This window comes from Pongo pygmaeus, chromosome Y (genome assembly GCF_028885625.2).
Source record: "Pongo pygmaeus isolate AG05252 chromosome Y, NHGRI_mPonPyg2-v2.0_pri, whole genome shotgun sequence".
Taxonomy (NCBI): Eukaryota; Metazoa; Chordata; class Mammalia; order Primates; family Hominidae; genus Pongo; species Pongo pygmaeus.
In genome coordinates this window covers 16,832,578-16,852,220 of record NC_072397.2, presented here as the reverse complement: position 1 = coordinate 16,852,220, position 19,643 = coordinate 16,832,578, and the positions used below count along the sequence as shown (strand labels likewise).

General features: G+C 41.0%; 1 pseudogene; it reads right to left on the bottom strand.

Moving 5' to 3' along the window:
• Window positions 1-540: 540 nt before the first annotated feature.
• Window positions 541-10,867, bottom strand: LOC129025699 (RNA-binding motif protein, Y chromosome, family 1 member B-like; annotated as a pseudogene).
• Between the last annotated feature and the right edge of the window lie 8,776 nt (window positions 10,868-19,643).

Sequence of the window (19,643 nt, the reverse complement as noted above, 5' to 3'; positions counted from 1 at the left end):
AAAATTAAATGTTTTATGGTGAGGTAGACAGTTTTGTAGTCTTTCTGAAGGCATCTCAAACATTTCAAGCTTGTAAGTTTTTAAAGAGAAAAGGTCTAATTAGAAAACTTGTGCAACTTGCAAGGGAGATGTAACATATGCCTAATTTTGTATCTATTTATGTTCAAAGAAACAAAACAAAATATTCAACAAACAACACAATTTACTCTCCTATTGAATTTGCTTTTAAGCATGTGCAGTTAACTAATAACATCAGCCATTTTGAATTACATGTAAATTTTATTCTGAAATTTTAATGTAGATATTACATCTAAACAGATAGTTTTCAAATAGCATTAACAAGCATGAAATTACTTCAAAAAAAATCCTTTTCCTTGGAATACCTCAAAAGATTGATGGAGGAAGTTAGTATCTACCTCTCTCCACAATACTAACATGTCTCTTTTAGTAATATGCAGGTAACAATGCAGAAATAACATGTCAATTTTCAATTTGCAAACAAGCTTTGGTATGCAATAACCATTATTTGGAATACTTGCTTTAATACCTGCTTCAGTCTCCTTTTTCAGATCGACTTTCCCGATGGTCTATTGTAGATGCCACATAACTGGAGCTACCATATGCTTCACGAGGAGCAGAGAGAACCCTATCCAGAGAAGGTGGATTCCTTTGATCTTTTCTGCCAATGTGCTCATGACCACAAAAATAAAAATCATCACAGCTCCTTGATTAACTCTCCTGACTTCTGCCATATCTATCTCGTGTATTGTTATAATGAGGGCAGCTGATTCCACCATAAGACATCCGAGGACCTCGTGCAGGTGGTGCACCATGAGAGGTCCCTGCAGGGTTGATAAAATAATATGTTGGACTACAACTAAACATTTTTACTGCCATCACTAAAGGATGAATTAGTTAAAGTACTATTTGGAAATATCTGCTTTCCTCTGCCCTTGTTGACAGGATAGATATTAATTAAGCCTGCATTGGTCAGAAGGTTTTATTTAAAAGAAATGTAAGAGTAGTATTGTGAAGCTTAACAAATTTAATTCTAAAGTAAATGTTGAGTCACATTTTCTGCATGTGAACTGAAGTTTTCTCCTTCATATCGTCCCTTATGCTTTATACTGTTAAGAATACTCAATATTTAAACACGCTATATTGTCCTTTATAATTTTCCTTAGAATTTCATTAAAATAATGATCTGGTCTATTACATAAAATTCTATAATTTACAAATCCATCCCCTCTTACCATATCCCTGAAATGCATCTCTGTAAGAATTTCCACTTGGACGTTCAGAATGATCTCTACCACGGGTCTCACCGTAGCCAACACGATCACTAAATTGAAAAAAAAAAAGTTTTTTAATGTCAGAATAAACAATTTAAGAAATCTGTTTGATGAATCCAGATAACATTATAGTACCTATATCCTGTAGAGGAATGTTCATCCCAACTAGAAAGACCACAATCACAGTATGCATAGTCTCTAGGTGATGGAGCATGATCCCTGGTTTCTCGGGAGTGTGGATGATATTGGTGAGTGTAAGTTTAAGCAACAAATTTTAAATTTTCAACTTCTAATATCCAAAATATAACTAAATTACAACTTAAACATAATTAAATTGCCAAACATCTAAATAGATATTTCTCCAAATAAAACAGGCAAACGCCCAAAAAGCACATGGAACACATACTCGTAATCAGTGATTCAGAAAATGCATTTCAAATCCAAAATGAGATTCCAGATTTCATACACACACTGGCATGGCAATAAATTTTAAAAAGCAGGAAATAGCAAGTGTTTGAGAGTATGTAGATAAACTGGAACCCTGATAGTTGGAATGAATAATTTAAGAAATCTTTTTGACAAACCCGGAAAAAGCTGTAGTACCTATATCCTCTAGAAGAATGTTCATCCCAACTAGAATGACCATAATCACGTTATGTGTAGTCTCTAGGTGGTGGAGCATAATCCCTAGTTTCTCAGGAGCTTGGATGATTTCTGTGTTCATAAGTTTAAGGAAGTCAGTGTGGTGATTCCTCAGGGATCTAGAACTAGAAATACCATTTGACCCAGCCATCCCATTACTGGGTATATACCCAAAGGATTATAAAACATGTTGCTATAGAGACACATGCACACGTATGTTTATTGTGGCATTATTCACAATAGCAAACACTTGGAATCAACCCAAATGTCCAACAAAGATAGACCGGATTAAGAAAATGTGGCACATATACACCATGGAATACTATGCAGCCATAAAAATGATGAGTTTATGTCCTTTGTAGGGACTTGGATGAAGCTGGAAACCATCATTCTCAGCAAACTATCACAAGGACAAAAAGACAAACACTGCATGTTCTCACTCATAGGTGGGAATTGAACAATGAGAACACATGGACACAGGAAGGGGAACATCACACACTGGGGCCTGTTGTGGGGTGGGGGGAGGAGGGAGGGATAGCATTAGGAGATATACCTAATGCTAAATGACTAGTTAATGGGTGCAGCACACCAACATGGTACATGTATACATATGTAACAAACCTGCACGTTGTGCACATGTACACTAAAATTTAAAGTGTAATAAAAAATAAACTTAGATTTCAAAATTTTTTTAATTTTCAACTTCTAGTATCCAAAACATAACTACTTTACAACTTAACAAAATTAAAAGGCCAAACATCCAAATAGATATTTCTCCAAATAAAATAGGCAAATGCCCCAAAAGCACATGGAACAGATACTCACAATCAGTGATTCAGAAAATGCATTTCAAATCCAAAATGAGATACCATACTTCACACATACACTAGAATGGCAATAAATTTTAAGAAACAGGAAATAACAAGTGTTTGAGAGGATGTAGATAAATTGGAACCCTGATACAATGCTAGTTGGAATGGAAAAGGATGCAGCTACCATGGAGAAATGTGGTGGTTCCTCAAGAAAACAAACAAAATTATCATAGTACCAAAAAATTCCACTCATATACACCCAGAATTGAATATGTGTACTCAAACAAACATTCTTGCATAGAAATATTGGGGTGGAAACAACCCAAATAAAATAATGAGTTAACAACTTGTGGAAGGAGTGAAGTGCTATGATGTAAATCAACCTTCAAGACATCATGCAAAAGGAAAGGAGACAGATACAAAAAGTCGTGTAGTGTTTGAGCCCATTAACATTAAATGCCCACAACAGGTAAGTTCAGAGGCAGGACACTGATTGCTGTTTGCTAGCAGCTGAGGGAAGGGAGAAAGTGGAAGGAACTGCTTAACTGTTAGTTGGAGTTTTAGTTTGGAGTGATGAAAATGTTTTGGAACTCAATGGAGGTAGTTGTTGCATGACACAGAATGTATTAAATGCCACTTAACTGTTTACTTTATAATATTTAATTTTGTTATGTAAATTTCATCACCACAACAAAAAAAACAACTTTTTAAAAATTTTTCCTTTACTTCTCCTTAGTTGCATAACCATCATCTCTTAGAGACATATGGTCATTTCTCCAGGAGGAGACTGGCTCTCTACGTGTAAGACTTCCATAATTCTCGCTTCCACATGATATGGGATCTTTAATGTTAAAATGATGGAACATTATGTAAAGAACACCAAATCTGAAACACTATTTTCTCTTATCTCAAACAACTTTTAAAATTATTTCTTCTATGACTCCATTCTTTGTTCCCTAAATTACTAGACAGTAATGACACTGTGAATATTTCATACGGTTTTGGATAACCCCCTGGCTCCCACAAGGCCAGCTCTTCTAATGAAGCTGAAGCCAAACACTAATTCTTAGGTAAAAGTTAATTTTCAATGGTTAATTAAATGGTTAATGACTATTTAGTAATGTTAATAACTACTTAGCTATATTTTCCTTTTTATACGATATGAATTACTGATGACTACTAATGACACAGGGAAAACATGTAAAACCATCAAACTGTTCACGAATTTTAAAGTTTACATATATTGTCCTTTCTCAGCTGAGGAAGGTAAATTTTCCCATGTAGTTCAATCCACCTCACACACACAAATACTGCTACCTTTGAATGACTGCATGCCAAATTTTTACATAACAGTTCTTCTTTATCTCTAAGTGGTTGGCTCTATCTTAAATGTTGACAACTTAAAATGTACCAGTGAAAACTTCCTAATGATGGCCAAGAATTACTTTTACTGCAATAAGAAACACTGTTAAAGGGGTCCTTACAACATTGTTGGTATTTCAAAATAGAAAAGGTTCTGCTTAATATACTCTTCATAGTGCTTTTCCTTGATATGTTCACTGGCTAACAATGTTGGAAGTTCTAGCCAGGGCAATTAGGCAGGAGAAGGAAATAAAGGGTATTCAATTAGGAAAAGAGGAAGTCAAACTCTCCCTGTTTGCAGATGACATGATTGTGTATCTAGAAAACCCCATTGTCTCAGCCCAAAATCTCCTTAAGCTGATAAGCAACTTCAGCAAAGTCTCAGGATACAAAATCAATGTGCAAAAATCACAAGCATTCTTATACACCAATAACAGACAAACAGAGAGCCAAATCATGAGTGAACTCCCATTCACAAAGAGAATAAAATACTTAGGAATCCAACTTACAAGGGACCTGAAGGACCTCTTCAAGGAGAACTAAAAACCACTGCTCACTGAAATAAAAGAAGATACAGATAAATGGAAGAACATTTCATGCTCACGGGTAGGAAGAATCAGTATCGTGAAAATGGCCATACTGCCCAAGGTAATTTATAGATTCAATGCCAACCCCATCAAGCTACCAATGACTTTCTTCACAGAATTGGAAAACACTGCTTTAAAGTTCATATGGAACCAAAAAAGAGCCTGCATCACCAAGTCAATCCTAAGCCAAAAGAACAAAGGTGGAGGCATCATTCTACCTGACTTCAAACTATACTACAAGGCCACAGTAACCAAAACAGCATAGTACTGTTACCAAAACAGAGATATAGATCAATGGAACAGATCAGAGCCCTCAGAAATAATGCCGCATATCTACAATTATCTGATCTTTGACAAACCAGAGAAAAACAAGCAATGGGGAAAGGATTCCCTATTTAATAAATGGTGCTGGGAAAACTGGCTAGCCATATGAAGAAAGCTGCAACCGGATCCCTTCCTTACACCTTATACAAAAATTAATTCAAGATGGATTAAAGACTTGAACGTTAGACCTAAAACCATAAAAACCCTAGAAGAAAACCTAGGCATTACCATTCTGGACATAGGCATGGGCAAGGACTTCATGTCTAAAACACCAAAAGCAATGGCAACAAAAGCCAATATTGACAAATGGGATCTAATTAAACTAAAGAGCTTCTGCACAGCAAAAGAAACTACCATCAGAGTGAACAGGCAACCTACAAAATCGGAGAAAATTTTCGTAATGTACTCATCTGACAAAGGGCTAATATCCAGAAACTACAATGAACTCCAACAAATTTAAAAGAAAAAAACAAACAACCCCATCAAAAAGTGGGCAAAGGATATGAACAGACACTTCTCAAAAGATGACATTTATGCAGCCAAAAGACACATAAAAAAATGCTCATCATCACTGGCCATCAGAGAAATGCAAATCAAAACCACAATGAGATACCATCTCACACCAGTTAGAATGGCAATCATTAAAAAGTCAGGAAACAACAGGTGCTGGAGAGGATGTGGAGAAATAGGAACACTTTTACACTGTTGGTGGGACTGTAAACTAGTTCAACCATTGTGGAAGTCAGTGTGGCGATTCCTCAGGGATCTAGAACTAGAAATTCCATTTGACCCAGCCATCCCATTACTGGATATATACCCAAAGGACTATAAATCATGCTGCTATAAAGACACATGCACACGTATGTTTATTGCGGCAGTATTCACAATAGGAAAGACTTGGAACCAACCCAAATGTCCAAAAATGATAGACTGGATTAAGAAAATGTGGCACATATACACCATGGAATCCTATGCAGCCATAAAAAATGATGAGTTTATGTCCTTTGTAGGGACATGGATGAAGCTGGAAACCATCATTCTCAGCAAACTATCACAAGGACAAAAAGACAAACAGTGCATGTTCTCACTCATAGGTGGGAATTGAACAATGAGAACACATGGACACACGAAGGGGAACATCACACACTGGGGCCTGTACTGGGGTGGGGAGAGGAGAGAGGGATAGCATTAGGAGATACACCTAATGCTAAATGACTAGTTAATGGGTGCAACACACCAGCATGGCACATGTATACATATGTAACTAACCTGCACATTATGCACATGTACCCTAAAACTTTAATAATAATAAAAAAAATACATTGTTTTTCTTTTTTATGTAAAAATTGACCCTGCATTTCTATTGCGTAAATCACTCATAAATATGATTTTCAGTGTCTCATCCTCCAGTAAGGAAAGACACATACATATGTGTGAAGCAGTGGCTTTTAGAGCTTTTCAGAGTCACAGACTCTTTTCAGAAGTTAAAGTTTTACATTTCTTAAATTGAAAATGCTTTATGGCAGGCCAATGTACAAACTCTCTCTACCAAAATTACAAAGCAATAGATTTGCATAGATGTTTGCACAGGTATACACACACAGAAAAAAGAAATATTGCAAAATCAATCTTAAGTACCGAATTACATTTTTCCTGTTGGAAAGTTTTAAATATTCCGTTGTATTTTGATAATACAACTGATATGAAGTTCTGGGCCCCAAAGTAGAAAAGTCTAAAGTATATGAATATAAATGAGTTCTGCAGAAAACCTGTTGAGTACCAGCAATCAGCATTCATAAATTCAATTCAGTTTGAAATTTGTGTTATTTCAATCCAAAGTTATCACAATTTTACAACAAATTTTAGATATTACTTCAGTCATTCTTATAATATACCCTTAGTACTTAGAAATAATTTTGCTTATTATAAGTCAATTTTCTGTTCATAAAGGAAATAAAATTGAGAAACTTTGATATCTTCAAACTTGTTTCCTTTCAGTCCTATGGTTCCATCTTTACATTTAAAACATTACCCAAGCGGCCTTCATGTGAGGGAAGCCATCCTCTTGTTCCTCCACTACTTCCTGATGCAGATCTCAAACTTCCTGCAGGGATTGTTTCTTGAGGAAGGTGGTGGTCTCCGCCTACCACCACTTTGAAAAGATGGTTTCTTGGCTTGTACTACTTTTATTGCTTTTCCATCCAAAGGCTAAAAGTATTAAGAGTACTATCAATAACACTGGCACATTTAACCTAAGCACATTTTACAAGCATTTTTACATAAACTACGGCTCAATTCTAGATATTTTCTCCCAAAGCAAACTTTTGTTTTTTCTCCTAAAATGAACACATCTTTCACAATGCCAAATTTGAGACATTTACTGAGCACATGCCTTCCATTAAGGGATCAAACACAAATTCTATTATTCAAATTCCTTGAAAACTTCTCCATTATTTTAAAGAAAAACCTCAAGCAAACTAACAAAAAGAGATTAACTCATCACACAGTCTATGGAAGAATGTGGCACATCTGTTTTTCACAATATATAATCCACCTCATCTTTGTATTCACATCACTAATTTAAAAGTTTCAGTGTCCCAATGAAACTTGTGTCATTTAAAAAAATGGGGTTACTTATTCAAAGTGATTAGTCGCATTAGTCATTCTGAGTTGTTTCTTGTTTAATCTGCTAACACTTGCATAAAATGTCCCCATATGATTTACAATTCTATATTTACTCTAGAAATGTTTCTGTAAATGTGATCCTTGTTTAATCTCATTAAGGTTTCTTGCCTTACTCATTTCTTATATTGCTTTAGACATGCCCCCAAAGAATGACTCTTAATATAGTACTTCATGTAATTTCTCAGAAATGCTTACATATCCTAATTAATTTCACAATAACATTTTTCAGGGTAATCTTTTCTATAGGCCAAAGTAATTTTTGGAAACAGTTAGCTGATATAAAAATTTAAATTAAGTTAAAAATTTAACTCGATTTAAAAATTACATAGCTTTTGCTAGTTGGGGGAAGATCTTAAATCCCTTACAAGACCTCTGGCAGCCACATCGCCTGTTGTTCCTACCTCACAACTTCTGTTATTTCTGGGCCCAAAACATTTTCCCCAGGTTTGCGCATGGCTGCTTCCTTCCCAGTGTTCTGAAGTCAGCCAAAATTCCTTAAACTGTTAATTCCCCCTGAAAACTCTAAGAACGTCCTTTATTGGCCGTCTTAACATTTATGTGCATGTAACATTCACGTTTATTTTTACATAATAAAATATGTGAGATGAAGTAATTCAGTAATAACGTTGGCCTGGCATGGTGGCTCAGGCCTATAATCCCAACAATTTGGGAGACAGAGGCGGGCAGATCACGAAGTGAAGAGATAGAGACAATCCTGGCCAACAGGGTGAAACCCGGACTCTACTCAAAGTACAACAATTAGCTGGGCGTGGTGGTGCATGCCTGTAGGCCCTGCTACTTGGAGGCTGATGTAGGAGAATTGCTTGAACCCAGGAGGCAGAGGTTGCAGTGAGCCAAGACCACCCCACTGCAATCCAGCCTGGTGAAACAGCCAGTCTCCATCTTAAAAAACAAACAAACAAACAAAACTCTACACAAATTACCTGCTCTTTTGCTTGAAAATTAGGAGGGGGGAAGAAATTATCATAGATTACTATACGTAAGTCAAAATTATCTTCACACCTACCACAAAGCCATGAACCAAAAGCTACTCTCGGTTTCTACCACAGCTTAAAATACTAATTTATGAGAGTGAATAAAAATGTACTTTCTGCTATGTGCCAGGAAGTATGATATATGTAACAGAAAAGCAACCGGGAACACTAAAATATGCACTATATACAATTTCACTATCAATAGGTTAATATATGGTACTGTGAGTACAAAATACCTATGATATGCAATGAGGAAGAAAACATGAAATCTAAGTTGTTTTGAAGCATAAATTATTATTTGTGAGATGTACACAGGGAAGGAAAATTCTCAGGAAGTCCAAAAAGGCATTTTTGGGATAGCGTAAAGACTAACAGGAGCTAAAAACAGATTGGGATAATGTTATTATTTTTTATTCTTTATTTTTTTGAGACGGAGTCTTGCTCTGTTGCCAGCCTTGAGTGCAGTGGCCTGATTTCGGCTCACTGCAACCTCTGCCTGATCAACTGATTCCCCTGCCTCAGCCTACCGAGTAGCTGGAATTACAGGCACACAAAACCACACATGGCTAATTTTTTGTGTTTTACTAGAGACGGGGTTTCAGCATGTTGGCCATGATGGTTATGTTCTCCTGACCTCATGATCTGCTCACCTCAACCTCGCAACGTGCTGGGATTACAGGCATGAGCCACCATGCTCGGCCTGATTGGGATAATGTTACAAAGCAAGAAAGGTCTAAAGGACCCAGAATGGAATGATCTTGACTACAATGTAAAGGAATTCAATAGTTAATAGAATTACATAAAAGCTTAAAGCTTTAGTAAACACACAGTCCCTAGATTTAATACTTAATAGGACAAGAGATCATTGGTTGGATCAAAACAAGTCCTCAAACACACTGGGAAAATGAGTAATTAGGTATTTGTGTTGCATAAATCACTCTGGTGACAGGAGAAAAACGTCCTTAGGAGAAAAGAGCAAGGATGGGCCAAAAATGCCAGTTACTTCTTCTGTTATCCAACTTCAATGTTATCATGTTTTTCAATTTTCAAGTACTTACCACTTCCTTAAATGTAAAAGTCTTATTTTAATATAGTTTCTCAATAATATATTTTTCAGAAAGTGGGAGAGAATCTTTCCTTCTTGTGAGTCTGTCTAGATGTCTATCCAGTTTGTCTATGCTCTAGAAGTAGGTCCACGAATTGGAAGTCATTCCCTTAATAGCATTTAATAAATGTTGACTTATTCCTTTCATTTACAAGAGGGCTCCTTATAAGTGTTAAAGCTCTTCAAAACCTTTGAAAATCTATTTACATTTGTATTGAAATACAAACTTAGAAAAAGGTTAGCATATATTAATTTATATAATGTTAATTCCAGTACCTTTCCAACTATAATTGCACATATATGGCACAAAGAAGAGGATGGCTTCATATGGCATTCTACTATCTTCAAAAGTTACATGATACTAACAAGACCTAGAAATACTGTTAATTGAAGAACAGAGTTAGAATATTATTAATAAGGACTCTTACCTTTCCATTCATATCTTTGGCAGCATTCTTAGCGTCTGCAGTGTTCTCAAAAGTAATAAACGCAAAGCCTCTGGATTTGCTGGTTCGATCCTTTATCAAAAGAACTAAAATATATGAAAACATTTCCATGTATATAATGAACTCACCAAGGTACTAACCACCTGAAAGTTACATCACACCAAAAAATAATTGCATTTCACTTCACTGCTATGATTCCTTATACAAGTCACCCCTATAGTCAGCCTATTTTATGCCAGTTTGTTCCCTAACTCCACAACACATTTATTTTTCCTCATTTTCCTTTCTAAGTAGTAGGTGATCCTTACCACAGACCCTTAACCTGTTACTATGAGAATTTTCCAAATATCAAATAGATACTTCAAAATAAGAGTTAAAAACAGTAAGGCATTTTAATGTAGGTATACAATGAACTTTGAAAACCATATAGTTTTTCAAAACATATACGTAACATACATATTTTAAACATACACATTGAAACATACACACACATGGTTTTAAGGGTTACCTTCTGATATGGGACCCTGTTTCGCAAATACTGCTTCAAGCATCTTTTCATTGGTTTCCCTATTTATGCCATCAATGAGAAGCTTGCCAGGATGATCTGCTTCTATCATTGTGCTGCAAGTGGTCAAAGAAAAATCTATATTTTAATAAAAATAAATAGGCTAAAAAGATAAAATTTTATTACATACTGTGTTGAAAACGCAAGTAAAATTCCCTTCCAGAGGCTGACATCGTTTTAGTATTTCTTACTTTAAATATGTAAAATTTGAAACATACAGAGCAAAGCGGGCACTGATTTCATGGACAAATGCTGCATTTTAATATGTACCTGACAAAATCTCATTTCTAAAAATTAGATAAGAAAAGCTATTGTAATTTTCCTAAGTTGTAATGTGAAGGTTGCCCCCATTTAAATAATTTTATTTGAAAACTCTATATTTATGAGGTACGGTGTGATGTTTTGTGTATTTTCTTTCTTGAGATGTGTATCTCCTGTTGCCGAAGTGCACTGCTCACTGCTGCCTCCTCCACCCAGCCTCCACTGATCTTCCCACATCTCAGCTTCCCAAGTAGCTAATACTACAGGGACGTTTTACGAGAGCTGGGGAATTGTGTGTGTGTGTGTGTGTGTGTGTGTGTGTGTTTTAATAGACATGGGTTTCCCTATATTGCCAAAGGCGGTCTCCAAATCCTGGGCTCAAGTGATCTGCCGGCTTAGGACTACTAAAGTGATGGGATTTCAAGGGTGAACCACCACGCCCAGCGAGATATGCGGATAAAAGATTAAATCAAGCAAATTAACATGCTCTTGGTGTGAACACTTTAAATATTTTACCATCTTTAAGTGATTTGAAATATACAATAGGTCAAGGATCCCTAAATCCTGGCCTTCAACGCGCACCTATCTGTGGCCTGAATGTGATGCCTGAGGATGACATGTAATACATGTCTGTGGAGAATGTAAAGCTTGAGGATGACCTGAGGTGGTACAGTTTTATCTGGAAACCATCCTCCCTATTTCCCCGCTTCCCTGCCCTGTCCCCATGACAGACCCGTTGCCCTACCTGCCCTCTGTCACACTGCTCTCACAGGAAGACCCGCCCCACCACTTGCTCCTCGGCACCCTGCCGCCAGCCCCATCTCTCCCAAACGTGTCCATTTCGCCGCCTTCTTCCCCTGTGCAACTCTTGTTTGAGGAAAAAGTGTCTTCCACTAAACCCGTCCCTGGCGCGAAAATGGCAATAGATTAAAGGAGCCCATTATGTTACCCAGGCTGGTCTCCAACTCCGGAACTCAAGCCATCCTCCTACCTCCACTTCCCAAAATGCTAGGATTACAAGAGTAAGTCCGTGTGCCGGGTTAATGGAATAACTTAAGCGCATCTATTTTGTTCCCGTTTTAGGCCATCTAACTCCATTTATCTGGATTACACCCACTTATTCGGTTTAAATTATTTACGGGATACATGAAACATGTTTCATTTGATACATGAAACATGTTTCAAATACTGTCATACAAGGAAAGAGACCGTTACAGTCTTTACAGAGCCAAAGTTTAAACTGAGATTATTTATGGCCCCAGACTTCTACATTAACTAAGGTAACACAATTTATGTCAAAAGTTGATAATTCCCGTCAAGCAAATCAGAGATGTGACATGCGCTGACTAAAAGTATACGTTTTTAATCGCCTTGGTTAAGTCTATTGCCTGTATTTTGAATGATGACCACATTCACAGAGAAAACCCGCTTTAATAAAAAGTGCACATGAAAACAATGGCGCCTTAGCACCATCTCCCACAACTTGCCCACATGTCGGACATATCCGACAGTTAAAGGTAGAAACCTCAAGAAAAATCAATGAGTTTAACAAAAATGGGTTTCTTAATAGCACTAAGGAGTTCTCTCCCCACTGTCTCCTCCCATAATTCAACACCCTCACATAGAAAACCCATCCCCTTTTATAGACAAAAATCCCAAAACTTTGCTTTCTATTCTTACCGGGAGACCCACCTGTCCAGAGAAACAGAAAATACAGGTGCTTTTCAGTAGGACAAACAGCCTCAGTGTCGCCCGGCTCTCACGTTATATGCATCCGTCTTTGGGACACCACGGGGCCAACGGCAGGAAGGACACCTGGAGCTGGCCTGAGGGAGAAGGACGCCAGAAGCCATGCCCGGAAATCCCGCCCACCTTCAGCGGCCAATCATTGCGAGGGCGGTGGGCGTCGACCATTTATTGGGAGGGCTGTGGGCGTCTCCCGAGGCGCCCCCACTCCTCCCCCCTCCCCCGCCTCTGCCAGCAGGCGCCCAGGCTGGCCTGCAGCTCCATCCTCCCGCTGTTAAGGTGGCTCTGACAAGCTGCTTGTGTCTGGCGGCGGTGGATTCAGACACACGCAGACTGTGAGCCGTTTGGAATTGTGGGCATGGAAGACCTACACCCTGTCATCCTGAGTGTGGCAAGACATTAACCCACAGGAAACACATGAAACATCTCACTTCATTAGGCAGGCTAGGCTGATGGTACTGAATACTGCAGATCCAGAGGGGAGATAGAGGAACTAGAGCTGCCTGCTGGAGCGAGGGCGGCGGCGGTGGCTTGGGGGGAGTGGGGCAGGTGGTTGCCTGGGAGGAAAGTCGACCGGTACGTTGCTGTACCGGTGGAATTTGTCTGCATGAGAAGCTGAAACCCCACAAGGACTCTCTTAGGTCTAGCAACATACAGACTCGGAGTTCCATTGTTCCTCCCTGAGGATGCTGTACTCACAGGGGCATTCCAAAGGACTTCTCATCCTGTGCCCTGGGCACAAGGGAAGTCAGCTACCATGGTCGCCAATCCGATGACCCGTGTGCCCTGCCTTGCTGGTGCAGAGGCTTCCGCAAGCGCAGCAGTGGCCGTCCTGCCTGCTAGTGGGGCTCTGGAAACCCAATGCCTCGGCCTCCAACTCCAGGGCTACTGTGTGCAGCTAACCCTACTGGGTATCTGGGCCCCATGGCTAGTGGGGCGAGCTGTGGGCCCTGAGGGTCTCCCCAGGAACCTTGTATCCACGTAGGTGTGGGACATGGTTCTCAGCAGGGCAAGGCCCGGGGGCCCCTCCGGGAGCGTCCCCTAGAGTCTAGGGGTCTCCAGGGACCTGAGATGGGCGGTGCAGGCCTTAGTCTGTGGAAGCCTCAAGGAGAGCATCGTGTTAAGGCGGAGGCTCTGCAGAAGAGGGCGGCCTGTGTGGAGAGCAGAGAGGCAACCCTGGGGGAGGAGGCATGCCAGTGTGAGACGACATCATGGCAGAGATGGAGGTGGTTGCCAAGGAGGAGGCCAATGTGAAGTGGCAGCAGGAGGACCAGCAGGTCCAGCCTGGCCTTGGCCCTAGTATGCCCCGGCCGGCAATGGACTCACTGGACGTCCTTCACTTGGAGCTGGGCTCGGTGAATGCCCCAGGCCGCGGGGCATCCCTGGCTTCTGGACCAGAGCCATATCCTCGCAGCTGCCAATTCGGGATGGCTGGCAGCAGTGGGTGGGCACCGAGCTCCCGGGAGCGGGATTGGGGGAAACAAGGTGGTAGGCACAGCGGCTCAGCCAGGATTCAGGATATGGGGGACAACGAGAGGAACCGAGGACAGGCTCATGCAGATAGAAGGGCAGCAAAATTGCATGTCCTCTGCAGGCACGTGGTAGGGATATGAAGCCAAGCACAGCACTCACAAGGGAGAATAGCAGCTCAAAGGACCCGTCATAAACAGCAGAAAGTTGAAGGACACGTTTCCCTGGGAAAATCCCTGGGGGAAGGGGAATCTGCGTGCTCATGCCAACCATGGAACTACCCCTGCTCCCCGTACCTAAGTCCAGCAGGCTTACCCCAGAAACACAAGGTGCTCTAGACTCGGGTTCACAGTGCATGGGCCTGCTGTCCTCTGCAAGGCAGGCACCAGCTCCCCAGACACGATTTCTTCCCTCTGCCAGCGCTGTACACAAAGATGTTTAGGCCCTGAGCATATATAACCTCCGTTGAAATCACTCGAGTCACGTGGGGAAAGCCAAGCACAGCCCTGCAGCAACTTCTACCCACAGCGGTTCCCTCCGGTGAACACGCCCACCCCTCAGTGAGACCAGGAGGAGAGGACACCGCACACCCGGACAGCAGCAGAACCTGTCAAGCACCCAGCACACGAGGGCCTCCTGCAGCTCAGGAACCCGGATAAAGTGACCGCCTCACACCACAACACCCCGCCCGCAACCCTCTCTCCACTTCTTCTGCTCCTTCCCCTGGTCAGAGTAGACTGTCTGGGCCTGCCTCCACCCGCCGCCAAGACCACCACAACCGCGACGGTGCCCCCCAAAGCCAGATAGAGACAGAGGACCAGGAAGGGAGGATGCCAGACCAAAGGCCTGCGGGGTAGCCCTGCCCCACACCCTACGTGCTCTTGCAAAGTTGCAGGGTGTTTCCCTGCACGCCCACCCAATCATCCGGAGGCTCCTTGACCAGAGGCAGATCGTGCCGCAGACCCAGATGTTGGCGGGATCACAAATGATGAAGTCCCCCTAAGCTACATGATGGATTTGCAGGTCAGGCTAAGGGGCCTGGGTCTGCGGGAGGGGTCCGCTGTCTGGGTCAGATTGAGGTCCCCCTGGAACCCGGTGGTGTCTCAGCGGGAGAGCTGGAAAGGGGAAACACATGCTTCACCCCAGCTAGCAGGTCACCTTAGCCCAGCTGCATGAAATGGTCCTTTCAGTCCATCCTCTTTCTCCTTCTTGGCCAGGTAGGGGGAGGAACTCAGCCATCCTGGGTACCGGCGGCAGGATGAAGTTTTCCTTTCCTCATAATCTTTACTTCCACAATGAAGTTATCATTCAGGAGTGTGATCAGCATGGTAAGGGAGCTGGTGTGTGGGAGGTTAGGTCTGTCACGAACCTTCCTGAACCTTCTTTCTCCAGGATACAGGGTGTCTCATTCCACTGCAGTCCAGGGGTTGTGGGATCATGAAGGTCAAGCCTCCAGCTGCAGGCAGTACACCTCGTACCTGAGCTTCTTCAGCCCATTGGCTGACCATGACTGCCCAGGTTCTGGCAGGATTGCTGAGGTGGGGGCCACAGTGGGACATAATGGGAAAGAACCTTGCTGGTCATTCCTTGGCCTCTGGGGAATTGGCTTTGAGCCATGACCTGACCTGTCCTGTACCTACTTCTGCAGTCCCCCAGATAATCAGCCAGAGCCTGCCACACTCAGGCTGCCACTTAGGGTGTAGGTCTTCCATGCCCACAATTCCAAAGGGCTCAGAGTCCGCGTGTGCCAGGCTCAATCCCCTGCAGTACTTCCCCAGAGAGGGAGGCCATTAGAGAGGGAACAGAGGAGACCAGGTGAGCAGTCTAGGGCTGGGGACTGAGAGGCCTTTGATTCCTGGAGTTGTGCCCCACATGGAGAATCCAAGCCTCAGGGAGGTGACTGCAGAGAGCAATCCCAGGCCATCCATAGGCTGGCGGAGAAATGGCCATCGGGGAACTGTAACACCCTCATTTCAGGATTGAGGCATCTTAAGCCACCTAAGAGGTATAAGGATCTAAGGTCAGTGGGTAAGAAGCAAGGCTCAAGGGGTAGCTGTCTCATCATCCCTCACTGGCTCGCTTCCATGCCCTGAGGCCGGCTACCACTTGAGGCTCAGTTTGGGCTCAACCAGGGCCCTCTCACCCTCCATGCAGATGTCCCCCTGAGGCCCGTCTCCATGTCCTCCCAAAATGGCTCTCCAAGGCCCATCATTTTCTGTTACAATGACCCGAGGCTCCCCTGACATGCTTTCCTCCCTCTGCCATCATCACTCACACTGCCCCGCCCCTCGAGACAAGAGAGGCCACTACTCAGGGAATCTGGAGAACCACACTGGGCTCACAGGGGAGGAAATGTGAAGATGTTGCAAAGTGTCTGGGACCTTGGGTGTTTGTCCAGGAGGGATCCTGGCTGGGATTTAAGGCCCACCTGAGTAGTGGTGTGGACACCCATGTTACTTACCATGATGAAGACCTGCTTTGTCACATCCCCTAATATTAATATGGAAGTTATTTTCTTAGAATAGTGAAACAATAAGTACGAAGAAATAGTGTTTTTTCAGATTTGTATGGAAATGCTGCAGACATGTTCATTTTCCATTGCAATTCTTATATGAGACTTGAAGTGTTTATTGAGTTTTAAGATACATTTTGATTGTTCTGCTCCTGGCAAATTTTATGGTCACATTTGCAATGTAGAGACATAGAATCCAGAAAATTTCTGAGTGACTTTCAGCTTCTTTTAGAGTACTTATTTCCACATTTTTATTTTTCCCCTGTGGTTCTCTTCAGTTTATTATTTGAACTTTATATGCAAGCTGATAAGTTTGTTTTCTTATTTGCCTCTTGTGGAACTTTTGTTTTAAAGGACAATTTTTTTTTTTTTCTGTTAGATACATGAGTTTGATTGTGAGTACTTTTTCTAGTACAAATCTTTTGTTTTCATTTGTTAGTTTTGTGTGTGTGTGTGTGTGTGCATGTGTGTGTGAGTGTGTATGTGTGTATTTTGAGAAGGAGTCTCGCTCTGTCACCCAGGCTGGAGTGAAGCGGCAGGATCCTGGCTCACCTCAACCTCCGCCTGCCACCTTCAAGTGATTCCCCTGCCTCAACCTCCCAAGCAGCTGGGATTACAGGCGCATGCCACCACGTCCAGCTAATTTTTGTATTTTCAGTTGAGACTGAGTTTCACCATATTTGCCAGGTTGGTCTCCAACTCCTGACCTCAAGTGACCCACCACCCCTGGCCTGCCAAAATGCTGGGCTTACAGGCGCAGGCCACCACACCCGGCCTCATTTACTTGTTTATATTTTTGAAGCCTTCCTCTATTTTCTTCAAGGACATGCATTTTAGAGTTATTGAAATAATATATTTTATTTATTTACTCAATAGTTTCGTAGGACCTTAAAACTAATGTATGTATTCATGAAATACAGTATTGTGAATAGGTTAAACCTTTTGTAGTATTGTCATTCTCTCTTTCATAAATTCTTCAAGAATTCTGATTTTGTTTTCCCCCCACCTGAGGAGAATATGCAGATAGTTAGAAAAAAATTGTGTGACTGAGTGCGTATGAAAATATAATTTGAAGGCCGGGTGGGGTGGCTCACACCTGTAATCCCCACATTTTGGGAGGCCAAAGCTGGTGGATTACCAGGTGTCAGAAGTTCAAGACCAGCGTGGTCAACATGGTGAAACCCCATCTCTACCAAATATTCAAAAATTAGCCAGGCATGCTGGCAGGTGCCTGTAATCTCAGCTACTCAGGAGGCGGAGGCAGAAAATTGGTTGAACCCAGGAGGCAGAGGTTGCAGTGAGCCAAGATCATGCCACTGCACTCCAGCCTGGGCCACAAGAGCAAAACTTTGACTCCCCTGCCATCCCCACTCCAAAAAAAGCACCAAATTTACATAATTTTCTTAAAAGCAGCATAATTTTAATTTTATTGTCGTCATCACCTGCAGAGACTTTATGTTGGAGAAGCAACTACAGAAATCTGAAAAATCAAGGCCTGATGAGAATACTTAAATTAAGCACATTCCAGAAGCCCAAATCTGAAACGCAAAGGTGTTTCTGATATAACAGCCCAAATTCTGCATTTTTTCTCTATTGGGAAGTGTAATATTGCACATATGAAAAGCAAATGCGGTGTTAAATAAAAAGTAATGGGATTAAGAGGAGTCACTGCTTAGTGAGTTAAAATGACAAACAAATAAATTGAGAAGAAAAGAAAGACAATAATAGAAAATATGTTGTCTATTGATTTAATTCAGAATAATTTTCATTTTGTCTATTAGCATTAATTAGTACCATTACAATAATATAATTTTGTATATTGACTTCTAACGTTGTTTTTTTTATGTTGAATAGTTGGAAACCTCATCAAAGATTCTTTATACATTTTATTTTTTCCCAAATTTGCTAGCTAATAGCTACCTAAATGCTGGTTGCCTGAATATCTCTCACTAAGTAGTTTGTCTTTTCCCATTAATTTTAATTGAACTTGGTGTATATTTTGTTGGCATCTTTACTAAATCTAGACGTGTTGAAGTTGTTCAGATCTCAGTCATGGATTATCTTTGGTTTTCTCAAGGCTAAAACACCCTTTCTATGGAAATTTATAGCACTAAATGCCCACAAGAGAAAGCAGGAAAGATCTAAAATTGACACCCTAACATCACAATTAAAAGAACTAGAGAAGCAAGAGCAAACACATTCAAAAGCTAGAAGAAGGCAAGAAATAACTAAGATCAGAGCAGAACTGAAGGAAATAGAGACACAAAAAACCCCTCAAAAAATCAATGAATCCAGGAGCTGGTTTTTTGAAAAGATCAAAAAAATTGATAAACCGCTAGCAAGACAAATAAAGAAGAAAAGAGATAAGAATCAAATAGACACAATAAAAAATGACAAAGAGATATCACCACCAATCCCACAGAAATACAAATTACCATCAGAGAATACTATAAACACCTCTATGCAAATAAACTAGAAAATCTAGAAGAAATGGATAAATTCCTCGACACATACACTCTCCCAAGACTAAACAAGGAAGAAGTTGAATCTCTGAATAGACCAATAACAGGCTCTGAAATTGGGGCAATAATTAATAGCTTACCAACCAAAAAGAGTACAGGACCAGATGGATTCACAGCCAAAATCTAACAGAAGTACAAGAAGGAGCTGGCACCATTCCTTCTGAAACTATTCCAGTCAATAGAAAAAGAGGGAATCCTCCCTAATTCATTTTATGAGGCCAGCGTCATCCTGATGCCAAAGCTGGGCAGAGACACAACCAAAAAAGAGAATTTTAGACCAATATCCTTGATGAACATTGATGCAAAAATCCTCAATA